General features: G+C 32.3%; 1 protein-coding gene across 3 annotated transcripts in view; it reads right to left on the bottom strand.

The window, feature by feature from the left end:
• LOC105144175 (uncharacterized) overlaps positions 1-19,256 on the bottom strand; it is a 213,093-nt gene extending 193,837 nt beyond the window's left edge. For 2 of the 3 annotated variants that reach the window (XR_015544360.1, XR_845873.2), the window contains exons 1-2: positions 16,086-16,178; positions 15,917-15,986 (exon numbers count right to left, since the gene is read on the bottom strand). The gene's annotated coding sequence lies outside the window, so the exon portion shown is untranslated. Of the gene's footprint in view, positions 1-15,916; positions 15,987-16,085; positions 16,179-19,183 lie in introns of those variants that run through there. The other variant, XR_015544361.1, reaches the window with a different exon arrangement.
• Positions 19,257-22,145: the final 2,889 nt, after the last annotated feature.

A 22,145-nucleotide genomic window follows, 5' to 3' on the forward strand; every position in this document is an offset into this window, starting at 1 on the left:
CCAACTTACCAAGGAGCAATTTCTCTTTCTCTTTCTCTCTCTCTTATCTCCCCTCTCTCCCCTCTCTCTTTTCTTTCTCTCTTTTTCCTTCTCCTCAGCTGTTTGTCGTTCTTCTATTCGTGTGAAGTGGACGCTCGAGATAATATTTATTGAAAGAAAACACCGGAACAAAGATACTAAGAACCCGTCGCGCGCAGGACTTTCTTAGGGCAATTGTATTTGCTGCTGCTTCTTTTACTGATATATGATTACAGCACAAAATGTTGTTTATCGGAACGTTGTTTATGTGCAGACGAAATATTTCGCATATACAATACTATAACTACTCTACGAAATTTAATACTCAAGTAGCAATATTATGTTAACAAAAATTTAAATATAATTTTCAAAGAATTAAATACATTAATCTATCTAACATAAAGTCACTCGAAAATTTTATTTTAGAATAATAATTGCGATTATAAAAATAAATATTAATGTTACATATAAAAGAGATGAAATAATGTAGCAAAAATGGAATAATTTAAGTATGCAATTAATATGCAATTTGAAGACAAAAATATTCAGAATAATAATCCGTAACTCCTTATCGACTAGACAGTCTTCAAGAAACTACAGGCGGCACTAATAATCGTCCCGCTGGGACGATTCTACCCGTTCGTTGTTATCACGCAACATTACCCCAAGATAAAGCGTTCGACGCAACGATGGCAATGGCGCTGCTGCAAAATTGCACAGAAAAAGTCGTGAAAGTAACAATCCAAAGTCATAATACAATTTTCTTTTAACATTGAATCGTACTGCTATAATTTTATATAATATCTTGTTGATAATTTTATCAATATTTTATCTATCAGAAAAATTTTTCCAAAATTTGTTATCAACTTTTAGTAGTGCATTTTCTTATTGGCAACTATTTTTACCAACAAGAAAATGCGATACTAAAAAATCCTGAAAAAATTCTCAGAATTCTATGAGAAGAAAATAAACAATTTTTGCCACTTGATATTTTTCTGTAAAGTTAATAGTATTTGAGTAAAAAATTATTGAAAACTAATATAATTTTTAGTAATTGATATCTTGTTAACTATTGCGAAAATTACAAATGGTAAAGGACTTTTCGACTCGGTTTAGTTCACGCTATCCCTATGCAAGAGGGATCATTTTTTCGTTATTTATCAAACACGCTATATGTAATAAAATGTTCTGACTTATTTTGAGCTAATTTTTTATTATTTTTTTATCTCTATTTTAATTCTAAGCTAAATTAACTTAATAACAGTTACAGGATAAAATATTATTTTTCAATTTTGACCAGGTGTCCAAAATCGATTTTAATCGGGTTAAAACCAAGTTAAAACCATTGGTTAAAACCACTGTCCGATTCCTACCATATACAAAAATTTTAATCAATACAAAAATTTTAATCAATAATAATTTATTTATTGATTAAAATTTTTGTATTGATTAAAATTTTTTTGCGATACTTTATATAATATACAAGAAACGTAATAAAAATTGAAATAAGAAGCATAAGAACTATTGAAACCTAATTTCTAAAGCTTCTTGCCAATCGATCATTCTCTTTAAAAACCTGTCAATTGTACCGATAATCCTTCCCCCGAGACCTAAGTTTAGCTGTTGGGTAGTCGAAGCTTTGGTTGTTATCGCGCAACATTACCCCGAAATAAAGGGCGATGCGTTTGGCACCGAGCAACAGAGGACGATACAGGATGGTATAAGAGGTGAGTACAATACCTAGAGGAAGCATGTGATCTCGCAACCCTCTGCAGATAAGGATTGGGTAGGACCAAACCTCCCTTCAGTATCACAGCGCTTGTGAATCGACAATATGTAACGTCGCTGCACGAGAGTCACACACAAATACCACGCATCGCATTATGTATGCCAAAGCTGCATACACCCCCACTATTGCGGGGTTGAGTGTCTTCGACACAAACGATGCCCGAAAGCCGATAAGACTGGTTCATTGAAGGATCAGAATATCATCTCCTTTTTAAGAATCAATCGTGAGAGAGTGCTTATACACAATTGCCGGAGAATTTTAGCGTTAACAATAAATGTCACAAAGTCGATCGCAAATTCCACTTATTTTTATATCCTTATGGAATAATCAAACATTGATTTTACAAGGAAATGAAAGAAAATGATGCGCGCAAACATCGATATATTCGTCTTTTAATTCTTAAATTGCACGTCAACTAGAGCACTATTTTTATTAGATATTGAAATTTTTAATCAGATGATATTAGTTAAATGTAAAACAAATTGATATAGATAATTAACTTTTCAATTTTTGGAATTAGCAGTAATGTTATATTTAAGATTAGACGTATATTATTAAAGTATTCAGAAATAGATATCATAGATATATGAACTGTTTTTAAGAGATTACAGGAGGCTGTAAACTATGCTGATGAAATCAATTTATATCATGATTTGCTTGAAACTCTCATTAAATTATTTGTTATTTGCCCAATCTATTTATGCAACAGAATAGTATAACTTTTATGTATGCAGTATTAATGGAGAGTTGACAAGCGGAGAGTTGACAGATCAAGAATTTTAAAAATAATATAATATCGTATATAATATTTCAAGAGACTTTCAAAATAATTATACATTTATCAACGTATATAATGTATACTTGTTTATTAAAAGTAAACCTAATGTAGGACACGCATAATTAAATTTAAAAATTAAAAGCCATATATCCCGCTAATAAATCAAGCATCCCGTAATTTTTTATAAATGTATTGTTCCGACCTGCGCAAAATTATTTTGCATATAATAGAATATAATAAAGTGTTAACGAAGTAAAACTAGAGTCTGGCGAGTCTATAATAATGAGGGAATGAGTCTGCGAGTCGGGGACGAGCGCACGTATAAGATCGACCGCGCGCAGTCAGTCATAATAGAGATATTACCTAGAGGGACACGTGCGCCCGGTTAGAAACGAGGATAGCCAGAGAGGTTCATAAAATTAATAACCCATAAATTTCTGGGAATATTGCCGGGAAAATTACTCCGACATATATTACCGCGTCTCCGGCCGGTTAATTCTTGACATCTTCTCGAAATTCTCTAATGTTTTGAAGATGCGGAGACCGTTTGGTACACCATTGTCGTTTTCTTCATCGATAACATAATGAAAGATTAACAAATTATTCCGTTTGACTGTCAATTTTCATTATACCATGCACACACATAATATACACACTTTATTATACGAATGGTCGATAGTTCCCCCAAGAATATATTCCGTTTATGTAACAAACATTACTTTAGCCAAGAGGACAGGAAGGAACGCGGAAGTCAATATTTATTCAACAAATAGGGTGACACATACCACGTTTCACGCACCATGCATCGATTACGGTGGCATTGTTCTAAAGGTCTCACTGCGTCCAATCAAACGTTGCACAAGCATTCAGCAAGTTTCCCTTCCGTTCTACTCCTCTTAGCTATTCTCCTTCATCAACCCTCTCTATCAGCTTTTCCTCTCTATCTTACTTCCATGGCAGAATCCGTAATAGAGGCGTCGCGTCGGATCTTCCGATGTCGTGATCGTTCTTGGTAATTGCGATAGCAGATGAATTATTGTTACAAGAAATGTGAGCCTTGCAGATAAAACGGGTCGACCCGTCGTCTTTGACATATATTCATGATCAAACTCAAACAAGAAAAGTCCACAGAAACTTTCCTGGAAGCCAAAATCTTTACGAAATTGAAAGTTGGTATTATTCTCAGAATTGTTTACAGTTCTAAAGAAACCTTTCCACCAATTAAAAATGCAAGATATTAATTAAAAAATATTTAGTTTTTAATTATTCAACTATTCGAACTATTCGAAAAATGTTTCAAACTATTTGATGAACTATTATTAGATGTGTGTGATACTTAATCCTATAATTCCTACAACGTCTACATTGCTCACCTAAATGAATTGAGAGTTTCCCTAACACTCTTCATCAAGCATGTAATGTTAAGAAATGGTGAGTCTTTTATCGACAACTGATGATGATGATATAAACTTGCGCTTCAATACCAAAAGTGTAAATTTTGGATGTGCGCCGAAAGCAATCACTTAGATCACTGCTTCAAATCCTTGTCATGAACAGCTAAATCGTGGGATCTTGTAAGTTCGAAATAGTAAAGTGCAGCTCTTCGTACTCCGATGTATGTCTACATCACCAGAGATACATGCATTTTTGAAAAAGAAAAAAGTAGGAAAAAAATAAAATAGTAAGAATAAAAAACCATTGCAAGAAAAGAACAGTTGCTAACTAAATACTAATTCGGATCGAGTTATAAATAAGATTACCGAATAATTTAAGCAAAATGATTTCCAATAATAAGATTAAAAATTATCGTTTTTTTTCTTCAACCAAAATCTTTTTTTTATCATTCACAAAAAATTTATGGCATTGTCCTTTTTTTGCTTAAGCTTAAATTCAATCTTAATGCATTTTAAGTGTCACCATTAAAAGTTTCATTCTATATTTATCTTAGTCGAAGCGTTAAACTTATTGAAATAAGACACAAGCTTTATATAACCTCGAAAAGTGCTTCGCCTATATTCGATACAGTTTAGCAGTATACAATTTTAATAAACTAACAAAGAGATTATAATAAGCCACTATGTAGGACCGAGTTCTTTTTCAGACAGTCTACCACCCGAAAGCATCAAAGATCAGATAATTAATTTTAGAAGAAATATGCGATAGAGAATTAATATAATAAACAATATTTAAGAAAATCAACAAAATATTAAAAAATATTGGAAAAAAATCTTTTTCAAATTTATAAAGCAACATTTTTTATTATTGGTTATAATATTTAATATTACATCGTACATTGTCTCTACTAACTTAAGTAGAAATGAAAAGATTACGTAGAAAATGTTTGATGCTCAACATCACATTGAATAAAGTAAAATACTACTTTTACAGAGAAGTAAATGACATTGACACAATGACTTTTGGCAGTGAGAAAACAGTTTTCGTTGAGCTCGACGGACCTTCCGCCGGTTACTTTGTCCACGACTGTAAAATCTATTAGATGCTCGCGGCTTTCCCCTAGGGAAGATACTAGCTGAACTATCGACTTCCTCTGTGATCGAAGGAGAAACAGACTGTACAATCGAGTTCAAAGATGTTACGCTCAAGGCCGCTTAAACTTTACAAGCGTTCCTCATGCATATCGTGGCACGGACTCTCTTTTCAAGAATCTTTCTCCCTCTCTACGTTCCCCTTTCCTTCATACCTTTACTTGAAAACTTTCACGATGTTCCAGATAAAGCCGGGGCGAAAAGCAGGCGCGATGAAATCGAGCTCGGAGAAAGCGTCCCGTAAATTAGGTAAGATTCTGTTTACCTTTCTGCCGCGCGCAAAGACAATGACGATCAAAGCTGAAAGTCCCTTCATAAGGAAGCTTTTACCATCTTCTTGTCACTGCGGTAATCGAATTTAACCTACGTTCCTATTAAATTAATTCGCAAACTTCGTTATCGTCGATATGTCATCCAAAATAACACCTCGCTCTACTAATTTGTGGATGTTATTTGATTAATTATCAAATATATATTTTCTCATCTGAGATCTGACAAATTCAAACAAAATAAATCTTAATACCACATATATATGGCAAATGCAAACAAAATATCGTTTATACGTTGATATCGCAGATGAAAAAAACGAATCCAAGATGAGATTGGGATTGATGAAGAGAATAGCAGGTACAAAAGAGAGAGAATAAAGAATTTTTTTAATCTCTAACGGGATTCCTTTGCAGCCGCGCTCTCGCGTATCCGTTAATCAATGTAAAATGAAATAAATAGTATAAAAAAATATTCTTGCCGATACGCGTTATCGAAGGGAGCAGGGAGGATAAACTCGGTCGGCACGCTTCGCGCGAGTTTCATCGATTGCTTTTATCGGATACGCCTTCGAATTCCGGAAGTCGTTAATAAAACGTGATACTATTTTATTTTTATAACGCTTCTGCAATTTTAGAGACGGAGCTATAACAGAAAAATTTAACGCCGATGAATTTTGACACGTTTACAAGGTTCTTTCCCATAGCGCATATATAAATGCAATAAAATAAGTAAACTGATTTATCACGAGATTTTAGTTATTATTACATATATATTAAAATTTTAACATTGCCAAAATACGATATTCATAATATATTACATATCTCTGTAAAACAAAACCAAATTACAATAACAAAATTAGCTTACTCGTACTTGTGTGTACATATATTTGTATTTATGTACGTAACTCACATTTACTGTCGTTATACATTAATTCTTGTTATGTATATTTATTCGAGCTTTAATCTCTTTTACACAATGAGAAGCTAAATACAATAGCAACATATGTATAGCAACGCGTAGTACTTTCGGTTTTTGCCGGAACACTCTCGTAAATTAGAGCTCAGTGCTTTTCAGTACAGCAGAAAGCGACAACCGTTCTCTGTGAATACTGTTAAAAAATCAAATGCTCTGGGCTACGCGCGCGAAGTACAATGATGTGAATAGTAGGTGCAACGTGTATATAGAGAGAATGATATCCTCGCATGCTTCATCAATCAATAGACAGATGCCAACTGTGACCCAGGCGGCTATCTGTCGATAGTTTTACAACACACTCCGTTCGTATATATACAGCATGTGACGAATCATGCTGAGTGATAATTTTTGCTGTCGTAATTTTTCAACCCACGAATGGTAGCAGTTCAAGAAAAACATTCTTAATATTTTGTAATTGCAATTTTTAAATGGTATTATCATAAATTTTCTATCTAAATTGTAGTAATCGTTCGTCTAATAAAAAAGTTATAAAATAATTTATTATATTATATGTATAGGATTTTTTAAGAACATTAACGTAGCAATATAAATTTTCTATTCTTCTTCTTTTCAGCAAAAAGATACTAGTAGGGAAGTTTACTGCGATAAGTTTCTTAAGAATATTTTTTTATAAATTATCTTTCCCCGCTACAGCGCGCATTTTATTTACTAACTGTCGTCTAATTTCGCACGAGTAATACTCGTCGAAAAAGTATGAATAAAAGTGAATAGTGTGCACGTGCGCCTGCGAGCGAGCTGCAGGCTAAAATGTTCCATAAAGATGCAAATAGCCGAGTAGCGTCCGAAATGAGAAATATCGAGTATCGTTCACGAAAGGGGAGAAGATCGGTAGTCGCACGCTTCAGCTTCTGTCTATGGAATCCTCCCCTTTCGCCACGTATCGACGTGTTTGCGCGAGATATTTCAAAATCCGTTCCGATATAAGCGCGATCGCCCAATCATTTTTTACAGCGCGACCCAATTCACAACGGAAAACTATTTTACGCTTACACTTCGCCAACTATTGTTCGGACGTCAAGATAGCACACGAGCTTGTTGCCAATTATTTCTGTTACATGTATAGTATATCCATTCATTAAATCTCATTGTTCTACTTGTTTAATTAATGCACTGTCAAGTTTTCGACATGATACTTAAAACTGAGTTCATACAAACCTTCGTTCCAAATTAAATTATTTTGTATCGCTTTTATCGTTGCTGTAAGAAACTTTTGACGTATTGTAACATGATCTTAACAGCCAACAAATAACATCAAACTTTATTCCAATATCAATGAATTATTTCATGCCAAAACTGAACAAGCAGGTAACAAGAAATTCTATCTAAAATAGAATATAATTATTGTATCATATTATAATAATAATATAATTATTATATCATTAATATAATATTACAGTTTTTACAAAAAATTATTAAAATCTATTAAAAATTATTATGTCCTTGTGAAAATGAATGAAATGATTATTATTTTTTACAAAAATTATAATATCATGAAATTGAGCATACCACATATTTTTTAAATTTGCGACTCATACGTAAATTTTAAATATTTGTTAGTAAAATGAAATAACTGGGTAAACAAAATTTCGAATTTTGTTAATTTTTTACATACCTAACTTTGGCAGAAAATATTAAAGCATAGCTACTACAATATATTACCGAACATTAAAAAAAATGACATAATGTTTTATTTTTATCATTATAAATGTCGCGTTTTTTATATTTCCAGTGACAAGTATTATATTTATGTACTTTTATTTTTATCGAAAAATTCAGTAAATTAATTAAATAAAGAATATCATAATGATTACATCTAAACGATAAAATGCTATAAAAATTTAAACTATAATATTTACATAATAATATTTACATATAAATGAAGGCTTTCTTTCTTTAAAATCATTATTTCAATTCATTATAAATGTAGGTAATTGTCCATTCATTCTTATAATTGCTCATTGTTGCCTATCGATATATAATTCAAATTATATTAAAATGAATCGCGCTACGAATATAGATATGTAAATGTCAATTAAGAATAAAAATGATTAATAGTTATTATACGATATCAATAATAAAGAATATTCTGTATTATATTCTAGCAATCTAATGTAATTATGTAATAATGTAATTATGTAATTTTGGCACATAAAATAAAAAAATTTAATTACTAATAAAATATTTGTAATACCCTGCGTTCATTAAATCACACATCATTAAATTTAACAGATATTTATATAATAATAATAAAGTCAAAAATATATACAAGTATAATGTATTCTGATAAAATATTTCTATCTTTGGTATAAAATTCTTTCGAAAAAGAGTACACTAATTTTACTATGTATATAAAATTTGTAGAGCACAAAATATCCTAACTTTCAGAAAAATTGGAAACAATTATAACTTTTTATATTATAATTACAGTTTTTAATAAGCTAACATGTAATATAACAGATATATTGTTTCACTCGTTGGTTTCTTTATAGTAGCTGTTGTATATGAATTTTTTATGTCATTTCCACCAGAGCTTTACCGAATGTGTGTTACAAAAGTGGTAAAAATAGTTTTTCTACAGTTCCTTTCACACGAAGAAACCTCTTCGGAAACACTCGTGTTTGGCACAAATGCGAGAAAGAGAGTTAAAAACTTGTATGCGCTTGTAGTCTTAAATATCCCCGACACGGACACTTCCATTTCCGAGTGTTTCCGCCCAAGAAGAGAAGTATCATCGAAGGAAATTATAGTTGCGGAACAGAATATACGTATAAGAGTCGACGCGGTGCGGACAGTCACGGACGATGATCCTCGTTGTTTCGGAACTTGTGGGAATTACCGGACGGTCTCCGGTGCAATTACACGTGTGAATTAAATTACAATTAACGGACGAAAAAAAGGAAAGCAGTGTAAATTCGTCTGGAGTTTAATCAATTAGTCACTGTAGCTGCATACTGTGACCCGATAACAATTCAACCATTATGTCAGTCGGTGGACGTGTACACGCACATACACACACGTGCGCACGCACGCACGCGCAGGCACACACACACACGCACATATATATATATATATATATATATATATATATATATATATTCGCAAACGAAGCAAAGTCACACCCTCCGAAGATCGGATCAATGATTATAATCTGATTATTCATGGCGCAACGACGATCATTGCACTTTATACCTATTGAACTTTACCATCGTATGAGTTGTGCGATAATTATATTCGATAAAGGGTGCGGTGTCTCGGACGACCTGCCTTTCCACTTCGAAAAAGCGACTATCTCTCTCGCAGTGCGTTGAGTTGTTTCGATAAAGGAGACACGCCTGGCGAGATGAAGATAATACAAAAGCACGCATAAGCTTATTCGCGAGTTCCACTGAATGATAAGAATCAGTTTGCAGATATTGATTATCTCTAGAATATTTTGCAAAATACCCTGCACATTCTGCTTTAAGAAAAACTAAAATTATAATTTTTTAAAAATTAATATAAAAAAAAAGGCTCATATTGATGGTAACTAATGCTGCCTATTTCTAATATAATTTATTAGTATTCTTCTGATTATGCTAAAGAAAACAGACCCTGTATATTATGTTGATTAAAATACTCCAATCTACCTGCACAAGTATTTCATGACGAAGTTAAGAATAATTCCATGCGGATTCCAATGACAACATTCAGAATCTTTCAAATGTTTATCGATGTTCGGAGAGAGGAAGAAGTGGAAATTAGTGAACTCAGAAGTACACCTTGCAAACGGAAAACGGAGGAGAAATTCGTTACGCCCTCTTCGCGAAGGCGGGTGTTGCCTTCCCCTAAGAAGAAAAGCTGAGAGAGAGAGAGAGAGAGAGAGAGAGAGAGAGAGAGAGAGGAGAAAGAGGAAGGGAGAGAGATAAGGGAAATACTGGTTTGGCATCTACGCAATTTCCTTCATTAGCATCGAATTTCCGCAGGATACTCCCTTCCCACTCCATCTTGCCACTCTATCAACGTGTTTCTCTCCATCTCTCGGAGCTCTCTCGTCCTTCGTCCCCCCTTTCTCAATCGCTATCTACATCCCCGGCTTTCCCTCTCGTCTTGCTCACGGCGAATCCTGTGCATCCCTCTAGTATCCCAACCGCCTCTTTCTCTCTCCGTCAACTCGTCCCACCAAATCTCGAGACTCGAGATTGAAATACACGGTATCCACGTTGTCGCCGCCCATTGCAATTTGGTTAGTAAACTGAAGCCTGCTAAATGTATGCGTAGGTGCATGTAAAGAGAATGAGAGAAAGGATTTAATATTGACGCCGACTTTCGCATGACTGAGAACTCGTATGCCAATTGTATGATAAAAAATATTAATAATACAAAGTGTAGTCGCACATAATTCTATCATATTCTGAGATTATAAATTACCTAGCTTGTTAGTATCAGATAGCGTGAAAACAATCAGTTTTTATTTTAGTTTTGAATTGAGAATAAAATATAAAATATTTTATTGATGAAATGTAAAATATATTTTATTGATAAAATATAAAATATATTATATTTTATTGATGAAATGTAAAATATAATATTTTATTGATGAACACTCTTTGATCTAAAATAGCCTTTCGCTTTTAAATTAAACCTCGATATTGTTCGTTGTCTTTCTTTCTACTGTATGCGCGAATCACGTCACTTGATCGCGATCGCGATGAAAACAGTGCATTTAATGCTTTTTAATGGTTTTTCATTTGCAACGCCATTGTTGTGTGTCGCTGGCGCAGCTACGGATAAATGAATTACTTATAGGCCATGGCGCTCACAAGCACGCAATTGGGTGTATAACAATTGGGCGTATGCATTGGTGTACAACAATAAAGCGTAAGTGTATGGGTGAGATAATTCGATTATGTTTCATAAACCGTGTGTTGTAAAACTGTTTGATTCCGCGAGAAAAATAATATGGGTCATCGGAAAACTGCCACTATGCGATATCAATTCTAATCTCAAACGTCATTGAGAATATCTATAGGAATAATAATTAAAGCAATTAATGTCCTGTTCAGTAATCCAATTAGCCGCGTACCGCTGCACGATTCAAAATCAATAGTTTATCTATAGAGTGTAGATATTTTCAGAAATATAGGCTTCTCTCTCTCTCTCTCTCTTCCTTTTTTTCCAAAATATAGAAATTGCTCCTATAACCTACTTATAAACTTAATTCTAATTCCGAGGTTTTTTAAATTCTAAAAATTGAATAAAGTCATTAAAAAATTTGAAGAAAATGACTAATTTTGTATGTGTAAGAAAGTATATAAGAAAGAAAATCTGTAAGAAAGAATATAAGCATTCCACGTTTGCGTGCTTCTTTACTTCTATTGCCACGTGTGTATCAAACGCGAAAATCTGTAGGATCCGCTCCGAAATGGACATGACAGGATTGATATGAAGGATCTTTGAAATAGATTTAAAAAGACGAATGCATCTCTCATGTAAAATCGTTTGCTAAATCACATCATATCTCGTGTGCAAAGCGCAAAGTGCACTCTGTCCGCTGCATCGTCCGCATCTCTAGTCGATGCCGTCCGAGATCAAATATCGTTTGCCTTGATTCTCAACGACGACGACCAAAATGCAATTTTCGCGCAAACTCCGTATGAGCGACGAGGCGTCGATGAAAACTACGACTAAACCAGGAACCGGGTTTGCAAGTGATTGAATTTGATGACACACACTCGGTAGGTTTGGAGAACGAACGAAAATATCACTATGGTCATCTCTCATGAATAGAAAATAAATCAAATACGAATCATTTTAACTATTAAGCAGATTGTAATCATTTTAAAATTGTAATAATTTTGAATCTAAAGATATAATTTCTCATTACTAAAATTGAGTACAATTCTATTAATAAAAAAGCTTCTATAATAAATGCAAATGTATATGAAAATTGTGTCATATTCTATAGAATGTTCTTACTAAAAATAACTAGAATCATGAAAAACTCATGTTCTCGTCTCAAAGTATAAGTAACTGTGTATAAATGTCGAAATAACAGGATAATATATATATATATATCTTTGAGTAATTACATAATAAATTAATTATATCTATTACGTTAATATTAAATAACAGTTATATATAAAATATTCAAATATATTATAGTATAAAAATACTGTTATATAAAAATCCTCGAATTGAAGATGCATTTGCAGGGAACAAGCACGAAGCCTTGTCGGCTAAACCGAGCGGGAAAGAAGGAAAATGAAAAGACTATGGTGAGATAAAGGGGGTGATGGTAGCGCGATATCGAATGTCGGATTGCCGCCGTCGGGTTGTGGAAAAAGGAGTTCCAAAAGGGGTACGGTAAAATTGCGGAAGAATTGCGATGCACATATCTATAAAAGACGGTCTGTCAATAGCATGGACCCGCTGCCGCAGCGCCGTACGCGATTTCAATCGGTATTTTCTCTCCCTTTCCTTCCTTTTTTCTCCTCTAAAGCGATACGTGATGCATACAAGGCGCTCCGACCATACGTATGCATGTCACAGGATGCTTGCACCTGCGCAAGCACAGCGACGAATTTCTGCGTAAAAGCTAACGAGATGGATAGGTAAGAAAAATTTAAGTAACATAACTTCAGAGTGGATTGCATTTCTGATTCTATCGACATCTAAATAAAAAAATAACACGCCAATCATTATTTAAAAAAATTAGTACAGCTGTGATTTCTGTGCTCGCCTATGTAGAATTTCGAAATCTAAATAAAACAGAGGAAAAAAAGAAGTTTGATCTTAACTGCGAAAACTTTTTCTTCTTCGAAAAATTTTTCTTTTCGTCAATTACAATAAACTCCGAACTTTACGAAATCGCAATTCGTATAATTTTGCTAAATTCAGATTGTACGCCAAAAAAAATTGCTAGAATGCTTCTGCCAGTTGTATATTTTAAAAATTTATGCAACATGCTCCTGCAAAAAAAATTATAAAGTTTTCTGATTTATTCGTGATCAAGTTTATCTGTGATCATGTCTTTTCTTATAGTAATCAATTCAATTATTAGTTTCAATCCCCAAGAAGTTAGTAATCCGCCCCTACGAAAGAACACGCGAGAATACCCCTCGGGACATGCATTCGTGATCCCGATATAAAACTTGTCCGAGAAATTTCCTATCGCGACTCATTCTGCCGCGTCTTATTTCGTGGTCGAAAGGATTCCACAGGAATCGAAAACTCGGCCGTGGCCAATGCAGTTGACAGGCACAAAAGAGAAGAATCGAGACTTCAGCGAAGCACCGCGTGATACGGCAAAAAAGAACGCGAGAGTGCCCTACGAATTTACGTGAAAAGAATTCGCATTATTGCTGGTCGACTATTTGCGAAATTAGCATCAGTTAATAAATATTTTTAGAAATTCCTAACAGATTCCTAATTTTTGCAATTTTTCAATTCGCGATCGTTGGCTTGATAATTTTCAAAATCAAGAACAAAAATGTTATTTAATTCCTATTTCTTATTATTTCCTATTATAATTTTTATGCAAACAAGTCCGTTCTATATTTCCATTCAGCGACGATAAGTATAAAATAATGTAATATCTAAAAAGTTGTTTAAAAAATTGTTTTAAAAGCTTAATAAATAATATCGTTCCTTTATCTAAAAAATGACACATTTTCAGTTGTATCGTTTTTTGTAAATAACAAAGAGAGTATAAAGAATTGTATAAAGAATTTTAAGAAGATCAAAATTTATAAAAGAAATTATTTTATTTTAAATTTAGTCATTTTAGTTAAACCAAATAAATATAATTATTGATAATATTTTGAATTATGTCTCTTTTAATTAATTATTCTGGATTTGTTATAATTTTATATAGAATATCAAAATCGTCACAATTTAAAAAAATGGGCTTTTAAAGATTGTAAAACGAAAATGATAAAAATGAAATTGAATCCTATTTCTAAAAGTACGTTCTTTTTGCCATTATTATTTGATCAGTAAATAATTTTCTTTTAAAAATAGTTTTTCTCTTTTTCTGAAAAAAGTTAGTTCTTTTAACTAACATTTTTAAAATAAGAAAACGATATCTCAAATTAAAGTTAATTTTTTAATAGTGTAATGTGAATTGTTATAAGAAAATATATTTTATTTAAAATCTGAATCGCCTACAGGCAAGCGTATTGTTCATGGAAATAAATTTTCATGTATTAAAAACAGAATCGAATGCAATTACGAGCTAACCAGGCAATCTCCCGGGAGATTGTTGAAACAACAGAAGGAAATGTCACACAACATTTTTATTTTATTTAGTTCAAAAATACTTATACTTGCGTAATTGCATTCGATTTCGTTTTAGCTACATGAGAATTTACTTCCATGGACAACACACCGGCCTGTAGGAGGTCTTAGACAAAACGCATTTTCTTGTAACGATTCACATACTTGGAAATCATTGAATCATATTATATACAGTTCTATTATTGTCTTCATTCTTGAAAACACTTTAATGTTGATAATGTTTTATCTTTATATAAAATAATTTGTGTGAACACACTATAATATTTATTATAAATAACGTAATAATTTTCGAATATTTTAAGACAGATACAAGCTATGCTAATAAATTCAAACGAATATGTCGCGTGTCCTGATCAAAAGATACATGATTTACTTGGGTGTCGGGTTTTTAAGCTTGCGAATAACAAAAGCGAGAAAAAGTGATAGACTGCGAAATTATTCTGTAACTCTTGAACGAAAATCTCATTATTGTTATAACGTCGTTCCGTTTTGGCTTTTTTTCCATATATTATATCTGCACAATGATGTTACAACGATATCTAAACTTTCATTTAGAATAGAGTTGTCAATATCGAATACAAATATATTGATGACTAGGAATATATTTATCAATTAAACTATTTATGTTCACTCGAAATGAATAAGTATTATATTGAATTAATAAATAGATTTTTCATTTTAATTAATCAAATTCGATATATTCGCTATAATGCCTATTTATTAAGTATAGTTTTTGCATTGATAAATATATTCGTACTCGATTTTTCTATTTGATATCAACTCTAATTAAAAAATTATAAAATAGATTTGAGCTTGCTTCTCTTTGCGATCGAGAAATAAATTAACTAATACACATTACTATCAATGTAGATTAACTTTAATTCTGGATTAACTTACTGTTTATCTTTTTCTAATTTTTAAAATTAGAAATAGATAAAAAGTGAGTTGAATAAACAGAAATAAACATAAATCACATTAGAATTGAGATTTCGCAAAGTCAGCCTCAAAATTAGAAGAGAGAGAGAGGGGAGGAGGAAAGGGAGATAAGGAAAGAGAGGGGAGAGGGAGAGAGAGAGAGAGAGAGAGAGAGAGAGAGAGAGAGAAAGAGATTATACTTGTAAAATGCCGCATTATTTAGAGTACATTATGTGGGAGTACAAGGCTTTTGCGTAGCATACCAATTATATTTCGTGATACTTATATAAGAAAATAAACATTTTCAACACAGAAATACTAAGCACTCACTAATTTCGTTGCTCTCTTTCTGGATAACTGCATTATGGCAACCATGTGTGTGTGTCGTGCGCCCGCAAACCTACATGGGTGAACAGAAAACGATCAATATCTCAATAACTCATAAAATCCAACAAATCATTTAATATCTTAATCATATATATGAACATACGAATAATACCTTTTCGCCGAACAAGAAACGAAGGAGATTGAATCAGATATCCATAATCGACGAGCGACGTTCGAAAAAATTTTACAAAACTGACACGAAGAAACTATTGCGCCACGAATACTACTGGAATGTCACGATCGGTAATGGCGGAAAAGAAAACGCGGATGGTATTACCTCATTGATCGACCGATATCATGTGACAAATTCAAATAGAACGAAATTCAAAAAAAAAACGCGCGAAGTTTTCCTGCACAAAGAAATAGAAAATAATCGAAAGATAACTTCATAAAAAAAAATCTCTATTAACCAATAAATAAATTATTTTCTTTCGCTGATAATAGCAACCGCTGGTAAGATAGCTGTGACGAGAAATGTGACTACAATTTTAATTTGTAATGTTTGAATCAGTTATAACCTAAAGATAGTAACGCAATAAATGCGAAATTAGTATGCGCAAAGTCATTTTTTTCTACTTCGATTTCTTTTTGTTCGATTTAACAATTTTCAGTTCAACGTAATATTTTCTACACTCGTTTTTCTTTCGCTTTTTCTTTACCAAATCTGCATATAACTATTAATTCATTCTGTAGACAAAAGATGTAATGGACAACCCAACAATAGTTCTTCGAGAAAGTTCTTCGGGCAGACGTTCTTAGGACCGAAGACTGTTCTTAAACATTCCTTGAAGAACTATTGTGTTGTGAGGGAAGGTCTATTTTTTATAGTTTATCTAGCATACACTTTTGTGCTTAAAGTGGAACAGGTATACTATATTTGGACAACGAGAAGAAAAGTTAATTTTAGATGCTTTTTCCGTTTCACACGTGCTTATGATATATTAGAGAGAATCAAGGGAGAATGGAGCGGATAGTGATTCTCTTCTCTGATTGGTTCCCAAATATGCATGTGTGTGTATGTAGGGGTGCTGCCGATACCTACAGATCAGTAAGTCCGGATTGCTTATCTGCCTATGGGCAGAGGCTTTACTGGTAATGCGGGATAAGATTAGATCGCAAGTCCGGGGAAATAAGACAAAAGAAATTGAATTTTACATTCTGATATAGTGTAAAATTCAATAATACTTGTATGTTATAAAATATGTATTTAATAATGCAAACAATATCTGACTTAATCTAACATAAATGTAATTTAATAAATATTTAAAAATATGTAATTATAATTTATAATTATATAGTTTTAAGTATTTATTAAATTTCATTTATGTTAGATTAAGTCAATTATTTGCAAATATTAAGAAATAATATAAAAATATGCAAAATATATATGTACGTTTATTAAATGAAAAGCATAGAAAGAAATATTTTCAAAAATATGATAAATTATTAGTGCAATTAATCCATTTCAACTGGCTAGCTGCACTGAATATTATCTTTTAGGGAGGTCAAACATGGTCGAACATATCAGGAGACATTCGGCGAACAATTGAGGGAGCATCGCGCATCGCACATATCTGCCGAGCTAGTTATCAACCAATACTTACTGAGTATATTCAATAATATATGGTCTACTTTACATTTACAAGTACTTCAGCGATTTAGTACTCGCACGAATGGAATCATTCAATGGACTTGATCATACATATATGTATAATATTTCAATAATCAATAACATAATTGACAAAATATAAATATATAATTTTACAAGAAATATGAGCAAATATGCAATTTTACAAGAAATGCTCAAAATGATACATATATGCAAAATATGCCAAATAAAAGTAGGCTTTAACGCTTTGCCTTTACGTCATTCGTGTAGATACGCAAATCGTTTTGTATTCATATTAATAATATAAAATATGCATTTTCATATAATCCCAGCTTTAATTCTGAGATAAAATTCTTCTATTTCTTAATAAAATGTATATTGGAGCTTACATCATGTGTGTGTTACTGTAATTGGTATAAAATCCAGTTACTACATATGGATAAGTATATTAGGTTATAAAAGATCAGGCTAAAGTTTATGCATTGAAATAAACAATAATAATTAATAATTGTAAAATGTTTTTTATAAAAAAGCGAAATCAATAAATTATATGCGCTACATTAAAATTTTCGTTATTATTTCACCAGAAACATGTTATTATTTTATCAGTAACATGTATACAAACAAATGTGAAACAATAGATCGACTGCGATCGATTCCGTCGGCAATCGCTGAAAACATTTCACAGCGCATTTGCAGATTGCGATAATTCGTACAAGCCTTTTAACTGAGGAGATCCCAAACATGTATTAAGGAAAATTGAAATTTTGATTTAAAAATTGTTCACTCTTTGCGACCTCTAAACCTTAATATTTTTTGATAAAAATTTTGGGACGTTCTTTTGATAAAATGGAAGCTTTTGAACTAAGCGGCCGATAAAAAAAAATTTTTTTTTCTTGGCGATCTAATATATGTGTATGTAGATATTGCTTTTCTGCACCAACTTGTAAAACTTAATCCTGAATGAATATTTGGGAATAAGATAAATAAGAAAATTAATAAAACAATATTTGTTTGTTACACTGTAACAAATGCTTTTCCATGTTATGATATTCAAAGATAACAATTTCATTTAAGGCCGATTGTTCGATCTTCAGTTAAACTATGTAATTTACTTACTGGATAAACAAAAGAGCAAAAGCATAAAAGAGTAAAAGAGTAAAAGAGTAAAAGACAGTGAGCCAAAGTTTACCGAAAGGTGGAACAATCCTCCTAGCCCTAATATTTTCTAATTATTATATAAACTTTAGATATTGTATTTTATGTATTTCATATATTTAGAAAAACGAATATTTTATCCTCTTTTATTTTTATTTCCAAATGTGTCAAGATGTATTATTTTAATATTGTTTAAAAAATTACTATCGAAACAATGTATTTTTTATTATATTTCTGAGCTTGAATTAATTACAATTAGTATCAAACCGAGCTTGAGTTACTTCCAGGATTAAGTTTATCCTAATTTGTTCTAATATCCATTTTAAGACAACGAATGTATGAAATGCTATACATATATTTATCCATATATTTGTATTAAATTAATGCATATATGCATTTATAAATATATAGTTTTTTAATGAAAATTACCACACATAAGTTACCTCAATAAAAACATTAATCACTCATCAACCTCATGCGCAACAGCGGAGTTATATCTGCAACGTCCCTACGATGATTCTGTAACGAAAAGAATATAAAATCCAAATTAAAACAGAGCAAAAAATCAATCAATATTTTAAAAAATATTTGCTAAATGCAAAATTTTCTTGAAAATAATCATATAATGTTTAAAGTATATAATTTTTTTAAAAGCAATTTTTTAATTCACTATTCAATTATATTTATAAAAATAATTATACATTTTTTTCTTACAAAATACATACTTATAAAATTTCAAAATAATTTTAAAATAATCCTTTTTTATAATTATCATTTTCAAATTATTTTTAAATCATTAAAAAAAAACAACTTAAGAATAAATAGAAGAAAAATCCTGATATTATGATATATATATATATAGTTTTTAAAAAAAGACTACTAGAACTAGGTTCTGACCAAGTCATATTAAAGAATCATTCAGATGATGGTAGATAAATGCAGAGAAATGAATATATATGTATATATATATATATATATATATATATATATATATATATACCTTGACCAAAATTATACTTCTTTTTGGGCGATCCACCAGCAAAATTCTGTAATTCGTTATACAATCGTTATGTGCTCATAATGATTGCATAATTCGAGTTACCGAATACAGGCCAAAACGAATCCGAGTCAATCGATCGCTTCTTACTGCTAATGGCCGAACCGCTTGTCGACAGACAGAGCATGTCCTTAATTAACCGACAACAACAATAGATGCTAAACCACGCGAATATTGTACATGCGAAGTGATATTATGCGGCTGGTATATCGTACCCGGAGGGCATTTGGCTTGAGAGCGTTGCAATGACCGTGATCACCTCAGAAACGTCTCAATGAGAGTTCCGCTTTCCTGTCGAAACATGATATGATTCCATCATCCAATTAGAATTCCATCGAATGGGTTTTGTGAAAAGTTCATTAGTCCGATAACTTCAGCGGCATTCCCGAAGCAAACGCGCGATGCTACGAACCGGCTGCAGTCATTTTCAATTTAATCGGCGACGTACGTTAGTTTCCTCGTCGTTGGATTTTTTCACAAAGAGAACGATTTTACTCAATATCTAAAAATTCATCTAAATATCATTCAAATAAATCCGAGAATTTTTAAATACTTGAAAAAAGCCATTTTTTTCGTGTATATCCTTTGGATACTGAACCCTTTCACTACGTCAAGATCGTACCCGCGAGAGGAAAGATATCATCTGAAAAATGTAACATACAGCTATTATTTATACTACTGTGCAATTTTATCGGTTGACTTTTAGAAATGAATATCAAAAACATGTTAATTTATCATCAATGCGAAATAAATTCAGAGTAGATAAAAGGATTGAATCTCTTATTACGACGTGTAAGATATGATTAGAGTTAATGAAATGGACTTAGGGATTAATAAAATAGAGAAATATTTCTTTTATTACTGATAAATTATTTCAAAGTTATACACAATTTTTTATCATATTACGAAATATAATATATCACAAAAATGAAAAATTAATTAAATTATTAATTACGCAAATTATATTAGTTGTAAAAGTAGGAATCGCATAAATTACGTTATTTGCATGAGAATATCTATTAATGTTGCTTTTTTATGACTCGTGTAATACTGCTACGTCCTCCATACGCATGGAACTAAGGAGGTGAACGTAACAAGAGTATTAGACCAATTTGGTCGTGTCCAGACTCCGGACCGCAAGGGAGCTGTGGGGATGACCGACGCAAATCGAGAGGCACTTCGCTTCGTCCTGAGGCTCCTAACGAGTCGGGGATCGAATAGAGGACGAAGTGGAAACCTCTACTCATGCTCCGCTAAGCGGACTCACAACATACTTTTAGTTTAAAGGGTCCAAACTGGATCAGTGTGCCACAAAGGTGCACTTTAACGCCAAATGTGCCAGTACGTCCGTATGTCCTGGCTTTCGGTCACTTAATCCAAGTGACCGGGGAGAGAGCAAAATGCAACCGCGGGAGAATTTACGAATACAAGGAGAGGTTTTTCGAATAAACAAAGCTAAATTTATAATAATATTATAATGAAAAATATTTGACTTTACATTTTTGTTATACAATTCTTTTGGTTTGTTTCGTTTTGGTTAAATGTGTTATTATGCACGTTTGTGAATGTATCGTGTGGCAAAAGGGAGAGGAAAGATGGAATTAAAAGGAGAGCAGGGAAAGTGGGACGAGAGATGATACTGGGATGGAAAATGGATAATCAGCTCCTTCTATTCATACTACTACTCTGTTACTATCATAATGGATTAACTTATTAATATTATGGAAAAAAAAGGGATTTGGCCTGGATTGGGAGGAATATAATTATTGATGGTAGGATCGGTGTCAGTAGAAGGGATTGGTGAATAAGTGGATAGTGTATTCACGTAAAGACGAAGGTATGGCAGGGAGGTCATCTGAAAGGAGAGTGATGAGGATCCTCAAAAATGTGGAGAGGAAGAATATGATATTGCAATTTCCGGGATAAGTGGAGGTAAGTTGATTTGATGAGATTATCAGCCGACTATTCTTCGCATGTTGAAATGTTAAGCGGACGGACACGAGCTACCGATTAGCGAGAACGGAGAACTCCCGTGCTGTGGCGGCGACGGGGAGCAGAGTTATCACAAGAATGCATTGCTATGTTTCCCCTTTTTTATTTTCTATTACAAAGGAATAGAAAAGTAGAAAAAGAAAAAAAAATACGACAATGAGATAAAATAGTGTAAGAAAGATGAAGGAGAATAGGGAAATATAAGCTTACTGCTGAGATAGTTGGTGGAACGTCGATGAAGCGAGATGTGCCCTTATCAGTGAATACTGGTTTATAAATAAGGATGGCGATATTTGAGCTTAACGATTTCCACCAATACTGATTCTAAGTCAGTTTAAATCTCAAGTATGCATGTT

Source organism: Acromyrmex echinatior, chromosome 1 (genome assembly GCF_024713525.1).
Source record: "Acromyrmex echinatior isolate Ae372 chromosome 1, ASM2471352v2, whole genome shotgun sequence".
NCBI lineage: Eukaryota > Metazoa > Arthropoda > Insecta > Hymenoptera > Formicidae > Acromyrmex > Acromyrmex echinatior.